At 44.6% G+C, this 10585-nt stretch overlaps 1 pseudogene; it reads right to left on the bottom strand.

The window, feature by feature from the left end:
- Positions 1–8461: 8461 nt before the first annotated feature.
- LOC100658125 (probable ATP-dependent RNA helicase DDX41) lies at positions 8462–10345 on the bottom strand (annotated as a pseudogene).
- Positions 10346–10585: the final 240 nt, after the last annotated feature.

The raw sequence follows: 10585 nt of genomic DNA, 5'->3' as shown, positions 1-10585 counted from the left end.
TCACATTCCTTCCAAATCCTTGACTGTCCAGCCAAACCATTTGCGACAGCCCATGAATCATCATACAATTGCACATCTGGACATTTCACCTTCCAAGCAAAGCGAACAGCCAAGTACACTGCTTGAAATTCTGCCCATTGGGAGGATTTTACTTCACCACTGACCTTCAGGGAGGTCCCAGAAAAAGGCTGCAGTGCCACCACTGTCCGCTTTCAAGTGATACCTGCATATCATGCAAAACCATGTGTAAACCAGGGACAAGTTTTCTCTTTCGCAATCAACTGATAATAAGGGACTCCCCATGACACCTGTGATCGTTAAGGTTGTGTGTGAACTTGGCTGGGCCATGATTCTCAGTGGTTTGGCAGTTATGATGTAGTTTGGCAGTCGTGTGGTGACGTGATCACTTCTATGATGAGATTTGATATAGTGATCACCTCCATGATGAGATCTGCTGTGAGTCGGCCTGCATCAAATATAAGTGGACTTTCTGGCAAGGTTCGTGGGCTTTTGCTTCCTCTCAGTCCTGCAGCTGGCTCATGTTTGTCTGACCTCTGGTTCTTGGAACTTGAGCTAGCATCTTACCTAGGGTCTTGCCTGCCGATCTTGGGATTCATCGATCTTCTCAGCCTGTGAGCAAGAGCCCTGCTGTCTGACCTGCTAATCTTGGGTTCGCCAGCCCCTGCAGCTATGTGAATCAGAAAACCTTTATCCTGACCCATGGACTTGGTACCTTCCAACCTAAGACAAGGTCGTATTGGTGCAGACTGGGAGAGGGCAAGTAATGTGACCAAAGTGGAAACTATGGGCATTTGGGCCACTTCCTCATGCAACTTATGTGTACCATCACGTCCTGCTCAAGCCTGATCTCGTGTATACCACTTCCATTTAATGACGGACTGCTGTTGTACACCTTCCACTTATGATTCTGTGCATCAGACAACACCCAGTTTATGATGGGCAGTTCAGACTGCCTAGTGACTTGGTGGCCCATAGTTAAGCATTCAGTCTCTACTAAGGCCCAGTAACATGCCAAAAGCTATTTCTCAAAAGGAGAGTAGTTATTTGCAGAGGATGGCAGAGCGTTACTCCCTAATCCTAAGGGTCTGCACTGTGATGCAGTAATAGAGACCTGCCAACGACTCCAAAAAGCAACTCTATCTCCACTGATACTTCAAACACCATTTGATCAGCTGGATTATATGGTCCAAGTGACAGAGCAATTTGCACAGCAGCTTGAACCTGTTGTAGAACTTTCACTTGTTGTGGGCCTCACTCAAAACTAGCTGCTTTTTGAGTCACTTGATAAATACACCAGAGTAGCACACCCAAATGAGGGATATGTTTCCTCCAGTATCCAATGAGGCACACCAGGTGTTGTGCCTCCTTCTTAGTTGTGGAAGGGGCCAGATTAATAACTTATCCTTCACTTTAGAAGGAATATCTTGATATGCCCCACACTACTGGATCTCTAAAAATTCCACTGAGGTGGAAGACAGCTGAATTTTGGGGGGATAAATTTCCCACCCTCTAGCACACAAATATTCCACCAGTAAGTCCAGAGTCATTGACACTTCCTCCTTACTAGGTCCATTCAGCATAATGTCATGCATGTAATAGAGCATTGTGACACCTTGGGAAAGGGAAAGGCAATCAAGATCCCTGCAGATTAATTGTGACATAGGCCTGAGAGTTGGTATACCTCTGAGGTAGGACAGTGAAGGTGTATTGCAACCTTGTCAGCTGAAGGCAAACTGCTGCTGGTGGTGCTTTGAAACAGGTATGGAGAAAAAGGCATTACTCATCCAGCGCTGCTATAACAGAAATACCACAAGTGGATGGCTTCAACAAAGACAAGTTTATTTTCTCATAGTCCGGTAGGCTAGAAGTCCAAATTCAGGGCACCGGGTCCAGGGGAAGTCTTTCTGTCTGTGTTGGCTCTGGAGGAAGGTCCTTGTCATCAGTCTTCCCTTGGTCTGGGAGCATCTCAGTGCAGGAACCTCAAATCCAAAGGATGTGCTCTGCTCCCAGCACTGCTTTCTTGGTGGTATGAGGTCCCCAACTTTCTGCTTGAGATAAAAGGTGGTGAAACTCCCTTTATATTGGATCAGGGATGTGACCTGGGTAAGGTTATTACAATCCCACCCTAATGCTCTTTACCCACATGCAGACATTATGATTTATAACACATACAAAAATCACAAAATGGAGGGCAACCACACAATACTGGGAATATGGCCTAACCAAGTTGACACATATTTTGGGGGGACACAATACAATCCATGACACCAGATCAATAGCTGCATACCAGGTACCAGAAGATGTATTCATTTGGTCAAGCAATGAAACCACATCTGGAACAGCAGCTGCAATTAGAGTTACCATTTAGTTAACTTCACCAGAGTCCACTGTTACTCTTAAGGATCCATCTGTTTTTTGCACAGGCCAAATAGACAAATTGAATGTGGGTGTCATGGTAATCATCACCCCTGTGCCCATCCAATCCCTGATGGTGGCAGTAATGTATGCATTCCCTCTAACACTGCAGTGTTGCTTTAGGTTTACTATTTTCCTAGGTAGGGGCAGCTCTAATGGCTTCTACTTGGCTTTCCCTGTTGTAATGGCCCTTACTCCATTTGTCAGGGATTCAATGTGGGGGTTCTCTCAGTTGCTGAGTATATCTATTCCAATTATGCATCTGGAACTGGTGAAATCACTACAGGATGGATCCAGGAACCAACTGGACCCACTGTGAGATGAACCTGGGCTAAGACTCCATTAATAGCCTGACTTCATATGCCCCCACTCTGACTGGTGGGCCAAAGTGATGTCTTGGGTCACCTGAAATTAGTGTCATTCAGAGCCAATATCCAGTTGTCATGGATTGAATTGTATCCCCCCAAAATATCCGTCAACTTGGCTAGGTCATGATTCCCAGTATTGTATGATTGTCTACCATTTTGTCATCTGATGTGACTTCCCTATGTGTTGTAAATCCTATCACTATGATGTAATGAGATAGAATGCTGGAGGTTATATCGATGAGATCTACAAGATTAGATAATGTTTTAAGCCAATCTCTTTCGAAATATAAAGGAGAGAAGTGAGCAGAGAGACATGGGGACCTCATACCACCAAGAAAGCAGTGCTGGGAACAGAGCACGTCCTTTGGACCTGAGGTTCCTGTGCTGAGATGCTCCCAGACCAAGGGAAGACTGATGACAAGGACCTTCCTCCTGAGCCAACAGAGAGAGAAAGCCTTCCCCTGGAGCTGGTGTCCTGAATTTAGACTTCTAGCCTACTGGACTGTGAGAGAATAAATTTCTCTTTGTTGAAGCCATCCACTTGTGGTATTTCTGGTATAGCAGCACTAGATGACTAAAACACCAGTAGTCCCCCAAAAGTCTGATTATTTCCTTTTCCCCAGTGAGTAGTCACTCGGAAAAGGCTATAGATCTCTTTGGGAAAGGCTGGGAGAAAGATTAACAGTATTAATTTTTGCAGTGTAATGGAACCAGACCTCCCTTTATTTAAGGGGTTTTGGGTCTGTAAACTGGCTGAAGTCTGGGAATTGAATTAGGGGCTGTGACTCTCTATGCTGGTGATTCAAGTTAGACCGCTGTTCACTTGACCTAGAATTCTTCTGTTGTACAGATCAAGTAAATATTTAGTAAATTTCTCATCTGTTTCACTCCTAGGGATACCGTGTCTAAGTAGCCAACACCATAAGTCCATAAGAGTCAGACTATTCTGTTTACTGTTTTGACTCCATTGCCCATCGCAGTAACCATGCCCACGTTGTCTTTGTCACTTGAGTGCTGCCATTTGGATTCTACTGCCGTGGGATCCAGTCAGCTCCATTATAGTTAGGTGTCTTAATTCAGTTCGAGCAGTTCCCACTGTCAAATCTGACTTACCTAAACTAGCAATCACAGCAGTCTTCAAAGATGCTGGGGCTCTCATCACAAATTTGTTCCTCACAGTTGTAGTAAAAGGTGTGTGTCCTCTGGGCACTACATGTGTGGGTCTGTGGGCCTAAACGGATAACTCCCCTCTAGCATGCCAATTTCCCTAAGCCTTTGGATACCTTCTTCTACAGTATGCCACAGCAGGTCTGGTACTTCAACTTGACTACTTATAGGCCACCGCTTTATCCATGTTTCAGTGAACCAACCAAATAAACTATTAGATGCTTTCCTAACTTTTCAAGCTGAAACATTGAATGAAGAATCTGCTTAGTGAGCACATATTAATAAACTCAGAATGATCCAGCCTTATGTTCCTTGCACCATTATCTCATACCCTTAATAACCATTCCCACTCTTATTCCCCAGGTTTCTGTTTGTACATATCAGAAAAGTCAAACAGTTTTTTTGGAATGTAGCATACCTCCTTCTGAATCACACTTTGTGCTTCATCTTTTGGGGCTTGATGGAACTTAGGTCTAGTTATAAAAAAATGGGTCTAGAATAAAAAATGGGTAGTAAGGGCGGGTCCTGGGTATATTCATCAATGTCTTGTAAGATATCTGCTCCAGGTGACGCCCCAGACAATGAGTAAGACACTACCCCAGGGAATATCTTGGACAAAGGCTCTTCACACACAGCTGAATTAATCTCATCGTATGGGGGTGGAGGGATAGTGGTTTTACTGGGAAGGGTGACTTAGTGTACAAAGATGGAGTAATCGCTTCAGATGAGAGTAAGAGGGCTGGTTCTGTTGTCAGGAGTGATTCAATGGAATTTAGGGACTCAGTGTCTCCAGCTTCCTGATATCAGCCCATATATCCCCATCCCAAGTTTTGGGATTCCACTTCTTTCCAGTCAATGCCTTTAATTTTAGACTCCATTCTAGTTTAGGAATTCAGTTGGCATCGTAATTCAGCCACTGTTAATGATAAGAATCTCGATTTGGTGTTCCAAAATAACAGCTCTGTTATTAGAAAAGATAAGGCTTTCAGGGCACAAGTGGCAACTTTGCGGTCTTTTATGCAGTGCTTGAGCTGTGACTCCGAAGTCCTGAGCTTGTCTCTTTTTTTTACCACTTTGTCTAGTGAACTTTGAACCAACTAACTAGCTTCCTTATACTTATTATGAAAAAATTGTAGAAAATACCAAACATGCAATCACCCAGAACCTAGCTTCTCACAAATAATCAATCTATATGTGGTGACATTTAGTGTTAATATTGCCATCTCATGCCATGAATTAGCAGAGAGGTTGGGAGAGAGATTTATCCCAAGAACATGGCTCACAAGATTGTAGAGGGTGGCAAATCCCAAGTATGTGGTTCAGGTGTCTGGCTGTGGGTTTCTTCTGATTCATGTAGCCGCAGGGGCTGACGAACTCAAGATTGGCAGGTCAGGTGGTAGGCCACTAGCTTATGGGCTGCAGACACTGATGACTCCAAGATCAGCCAGGTAGGCTCCTGGCTCACAGACTGTGGAGGCCGACGAATGCCAAGATCAGCAGGCAGTACAGCAGGCAGTTGGCTCAAGTCCCAAGAAGCAAAGATCAGATGATGATGAGCTGAATGCAGAATCCGGAGCAAGCAAGTGAGCTTAGCCAGAACGTCCATCTATATCTTGGATGCAGGCCACACCCCTGAGGAAACTCCCCTTACAACTGATTAGCTGAGAACATGAGATCACATCATGAAGGATGACTATATCATTACATAACTGCCAAACCACTGAGAATCATGGCCCAGGCCAAGGTGACACACAGTCTTAACCATCAATGTAGGACAGATTTCTCTTACTGTTTCAGGGAATAAATAGCAATAACCAGCAGTTAGTGAGTTGGCTGGTTCAGTGCTTCCATCCTAACTCCCTTGAAATTCCTATTAGTATTCAGGGTGGCATGGGGTTGTAAGAAAAAGAAAGAAAAGTAGGAACAACTTCTGATTGAGGTCCACTTTGCAGTGGTATACCAATCCTGACTGTCACTGCAGAAGTATAACCTGCTCCCCCCCCAGAAGTCACAAAGGACCAGATTTATGACATTTATCACCATATTTTGGGCATATACTAACATATAATATATTAAAAATATTATTAATATTATTTAGACTATCAAGCTGAATGTAACCCTTTCCTGTATAGCTAAAATCTCAATAATTTTAAATGTCTTTCATTTTTCTCTTTGTAGGTAGAGAGACTTCCTCTTTTGGGGCCTAAGCTCTCTAGTGCATGCCCTGTTGGCCCTTTTCGTCCTACTTCCTTAATGTCCGTAAGTCTGAGCTTCAGTGTTCATCTTGCATCCCACAGGAAGCCTGCAGTCTTTGGCACATTCCACAGGATATGTGCTTCCTTCCTTAACTCTCTGAAACCTGTGGCTGATATGTACACCATGGTCTTAATTATGGATCTTTGTTTACAGGAACAGAAATCCCCTCAACCCAGCTCTATGTGTGTAGGTGGAAAGGGTCTTTATTGAAGGGGTTCAGAGGAATTTCAGAAAATAAGAGTCCTTTATTTCACAGGAAGTAGAAGGTTATCCAACAGCTGCTCTCTGTAGACTCAGATGATCTCTCATCTCTGTTTCTCTTGGGATGCATATTTGTCCCTTCCTTTCTATTCCTTCCATGTCTGACCTTTCCAGGCTTTTGAGGTTTGTTGTTGTTAGTTACCATCAAGTCTGCTCTGACTCATGGTGACCTTGTACATAACAGAATGAAACACTGCCTAGTCCTGTGCCATCTTCATGATCTTTGTACGTTTGAGGCCATTGTTGTGGCTATTGTGTCAATGTATCTCATTGGGAGTTTCCCTTATTTTCACTGACCCTCTACCAAACATGATGTCCTTTTCTAGGGTTTGAGGTTTACCCCCAATGATAATAATGACATAATTTTTTAAAAAATTACTCCAAATATCACAATTATGGTATTTTATATTTGTTTCATAAACTACTTATGATACATGTGTAATGCATATATATGTCTACAAAAAGATTTTAAAATAATTAAGCCTTGTTTATTCTTACGAGCTAAGAATACTTTTTTGTGTGAATTGCTGGTCTTATCACATTAACTGATTGCCAATACACATTAAGCTCAACACATACATAGCTGAAGAGACAACTTATATATTAATTTATGATAGAAAACAGAAGCAGTTAAGACTTTACTGAATTAAATTACTGAACAAATTTGACAGGCTAAAACAAACTTTTTCAAGATAGTATAGAGCTTCATCTAAGATACTCCACTGGTCTCATCCCTTTGGGAGCAAGGGAGAATGAAGAAAACTAAAGATACAAGGGAAAGATTAGTCCAAGGATTAATGGGCTACAACTACCACAGTCTCCACCAGACTGACTCCAGTACAACTAGATGATGCCCAGCTACCACCACTGAATGCCCTGACAGGAATCACAATAGAGGGTCCCAGACAGAGCTGGAGAAAAATGTAGAACAAAATTCTAACTCACAAAAAAAGACCAGACTTACTGGCCTGACAGACTGCAGAAACCCCAAGAATATGACCCCTGGGCACTGTTTTAGCTCAGTAATGAAGTCACCCCTGATGCTCACCCTTGGGCCAAAGTTTAGACAGGCCCATAAAACAAAAGGTGACTAAAAGGGCACACCAGCCCAGGGGCAAGGACTAGAAGGCAGGAGGGGACAGGAAAGCATAGGGAACCCAAGGTCAAGAAGGGAGAGTGTTGACATGCCGTGGGTTGTTAACCAATGTCATAAAACAATATGTCCTGGGGTTGTTAACCAATGTCATAAAACAATATGTCTTGGGGTTGTTAACCAGTATCATAAAATGTGTACTGTTTAATGAGAAGCTAGTTCTGTAAACCTTCATCTAAAGTACAATTAAAAAAAAAAGTCTAGTACTCAAGCAAAATCTCTGTGAAAAGTCATATTTATATAATAAAACAACTGAATTAAGGAAAAATATAGTCTGACTTTATAGCTTGAGGGAAATACTGTTAAGTAAATTTAGGGGACTTCCAGAGGTGTTGAAACAAAATGGGGAAAACCATATAATTATCACACTTTTCTTATAATTGGAGCTTAAACTCATAGGATATAAACTGCAAAATTTCTACCCGAAACACTGATTCCTCTTAAGGGATCTCCTGAAGATCCAGGCCCTCCTGGACTTTGAAATAAAGAGCTAAGTTTTCACCTCAGAGTTGTGAATCAGAAATCAGATTCTAAGGGGTAGGAAAGGTGTAAGTCAGCCAAAGATACAGAGTTCTCTACGACTGGGCTTTTTTGGAACTTGGATCATGTTTATTTTAAATACAAAAGTTTCTAGCTATATATATATATGTATATATATATACCACATTATGAAGTACACTCTGCTAGAATGTTGGGAAAGAACTAATACACTCTGCTAGAATGTTGGGAAAGAACTAAGTCGAATCTCTGGCTCATTTGCAAAGTTCCCCTTGTTCCTCTGCTATCAATGCCTGTCTGGCCTTATGCCAAGACCAAGTTCTTAATTCTGCCATTGTTTAAGGACAAAAGCATGTCTGGGTTGTAGGCTGAATTTTTTAGAGAAGGGGTAGAGACAGACATCCATGGAGCTGTGGGCCAGGTAGTCCTTTAGGCTGATCTTGCTGACCCACTTGGTCTGCATGGCCTCGATCTGGGGGGCAATCAGTGATCTGATGGCCCAGATCCCCGCAGAAGGTACTGCAATGCTCTCCTCCGATGTCAGGCATGGACTTGTCCCAACAATGCAGCACTGGCAGCACAGGTGGCACCTTTTGCTTGGCCTTTGAGATCCATCAGTGGGGACTCATCGAGGGCCTTGTTGATGAAGGTGGTGGCAATGCCCGTGTTTCCTGAGTGCCCAGTGTGGCTGCTACAGTGTATGTAGGTGTATGTAGTTCTCGATTTCCTCAGGCATGTTGTGACTGATGACGTGCTGGATGGCAGGGAAGTCCAGGCCCTTGGAGGCTACGTCTTTGGCCACCAGGACATCCATCTTACCCTCCCAGAATGCCTCGACAGTCTTGGTTCCTTCTCCGTGGTCTTTGCCCCATGGATGGCCACGGCCTCCACCCTCTTATAAGCAGCAGGTACTCATAGATGGTGTCCACGTCTGCCTTTTTCTCCACAAAGATGAGCACAGGTGGGGGTGTCTTCTTCAGACCCTTGAGCAGATACAACATCTCGGCCTCTTTCTTCACTTATTCTACATCCTGGATGATGTCCAGGCTGGCGGTCCCAGCACTGCCCACATCAACTGTGACAGGCTTCACCAGGGCACTTCTGGTGAAGTTCTGAATCTTCTTGGGCATGGTGACAAGGAAGAGCAGAGTGCTGCTGGCCCTTGAAGGAGGAGAAGATAGTGCCAATGTCGCCTTTGAAGCCCATGTTGATCATGTGATTGGCCTCACCCAGAGCCAGGTAGCAGATCTGTGAAGCACCCAGGGGGTGGACACCATCATGTGCGCCCTGTGTCAGATGGTCTCCATCTGCTCTTTCATAAACATGCCCCAACGCAGAGTGCACAGTGCAGCAGGGACGAGCAGTCTTCCTGAAGCAGAGGGCAATAGTACTCCAGGATGCCATGAGTCTGTCAGACCAGCTCCCACAAAGGGCAGATGATGAGTCCACAGGAGCCCTCATACTTGGAGAAAGGTTACCTCTTCTCTTGTTCCAGGCAGAGCATGATGATGGGCACCAATGTCATGCCAGAACCGGTGAAGGCAATACCAATCATGTCCCGGCTGGATAGAATGGTGGGGATGCCCTGGGTCTGAATGGGTGTCGGGTGCTGAATACCTTTCTTCAGGCATCTCAGGATGGCTGCAGGGAATTTCATTTCCTTGAAGCTCTTCGTAGGTGGTGGGATACCATCTCCCTCCACCAGGATTTGGTACTTCTTCTGTATGCGCTCGTGCTGTGCTTCAGATGTACTTAGGGCGTAACCTGGGGGCATCCAACTGGTTTTGATTGGGTTGTATGTGATTCCCTTGGCCATCTCCTTCACTGACATCAAGGCTCAGCCCTCGGCCGCACTCTCCAGAATCTTCTCTTCTTCCTTTAGCTGCTTCTCCATGGCGGACTCTTTGTGGGCTTTGGCCTTCTTTTTGAGGGGCTGGTGTAGCTCCAGGAGGCAGACTTTGGACTGAGGGCCCAGCGAGATGTCGCCCTCATCTCTCTGGAGCTCGCTGCTGCTGTCCTGCTGCTCCTCCTCCTCAGCCCCCTTGTGCCTTTGCTGTAACAGCTTCCGGATCAGCAGTTGCCAACGCTGCCGCAGTAGCCCATAGGGCACATAGTCCTCACCCGCCTCTTCCTCCCCGGAGCGGCTTCCTCAGGCAGTCGCCCAGTTGATGCGTGCCCGCTTGTGCTCTGATTCCGACTCCTCCATCGTTTCCTCACATAGCTTTGGATGCTTGTCTTTCAGAACCTTCTCATTTAACTGTGGCTGTTGCACTGGATTAAACTACATTTTATGAAATAAACTGGCTTCTCAGAGATCTCTGTTTTAGTGCCCACAGCACACAAAAAGAGAGTCCAAACAAATAAGAAACGAAGACTCCCCTGAATAGGAGCTTCAAACAGAGATACCTGGCATATTCAGGGTGGCTGGCCTAGCAGTAGGGCCAGT

Source organism: Loxodonta africana, chromosome 5 (genome assembly GCF_030014295.1).
Source record: "Loxodonta africana isolate mLoxAfr1 chromosome 5, mLoxAfr1.hap2, whole genome shotgun sequence".
Taxonomy (NCBI): Eukaryota; Metazoa; Chordata; class Mammalia; order Proboscidea; family Elephantidae; genus Loxodonta; species Loxodonta africana.
Note: the sequence above shows the minus strand (reverse complement) of the source record. Positions and strands in the feature narration are given on the sequence as shown.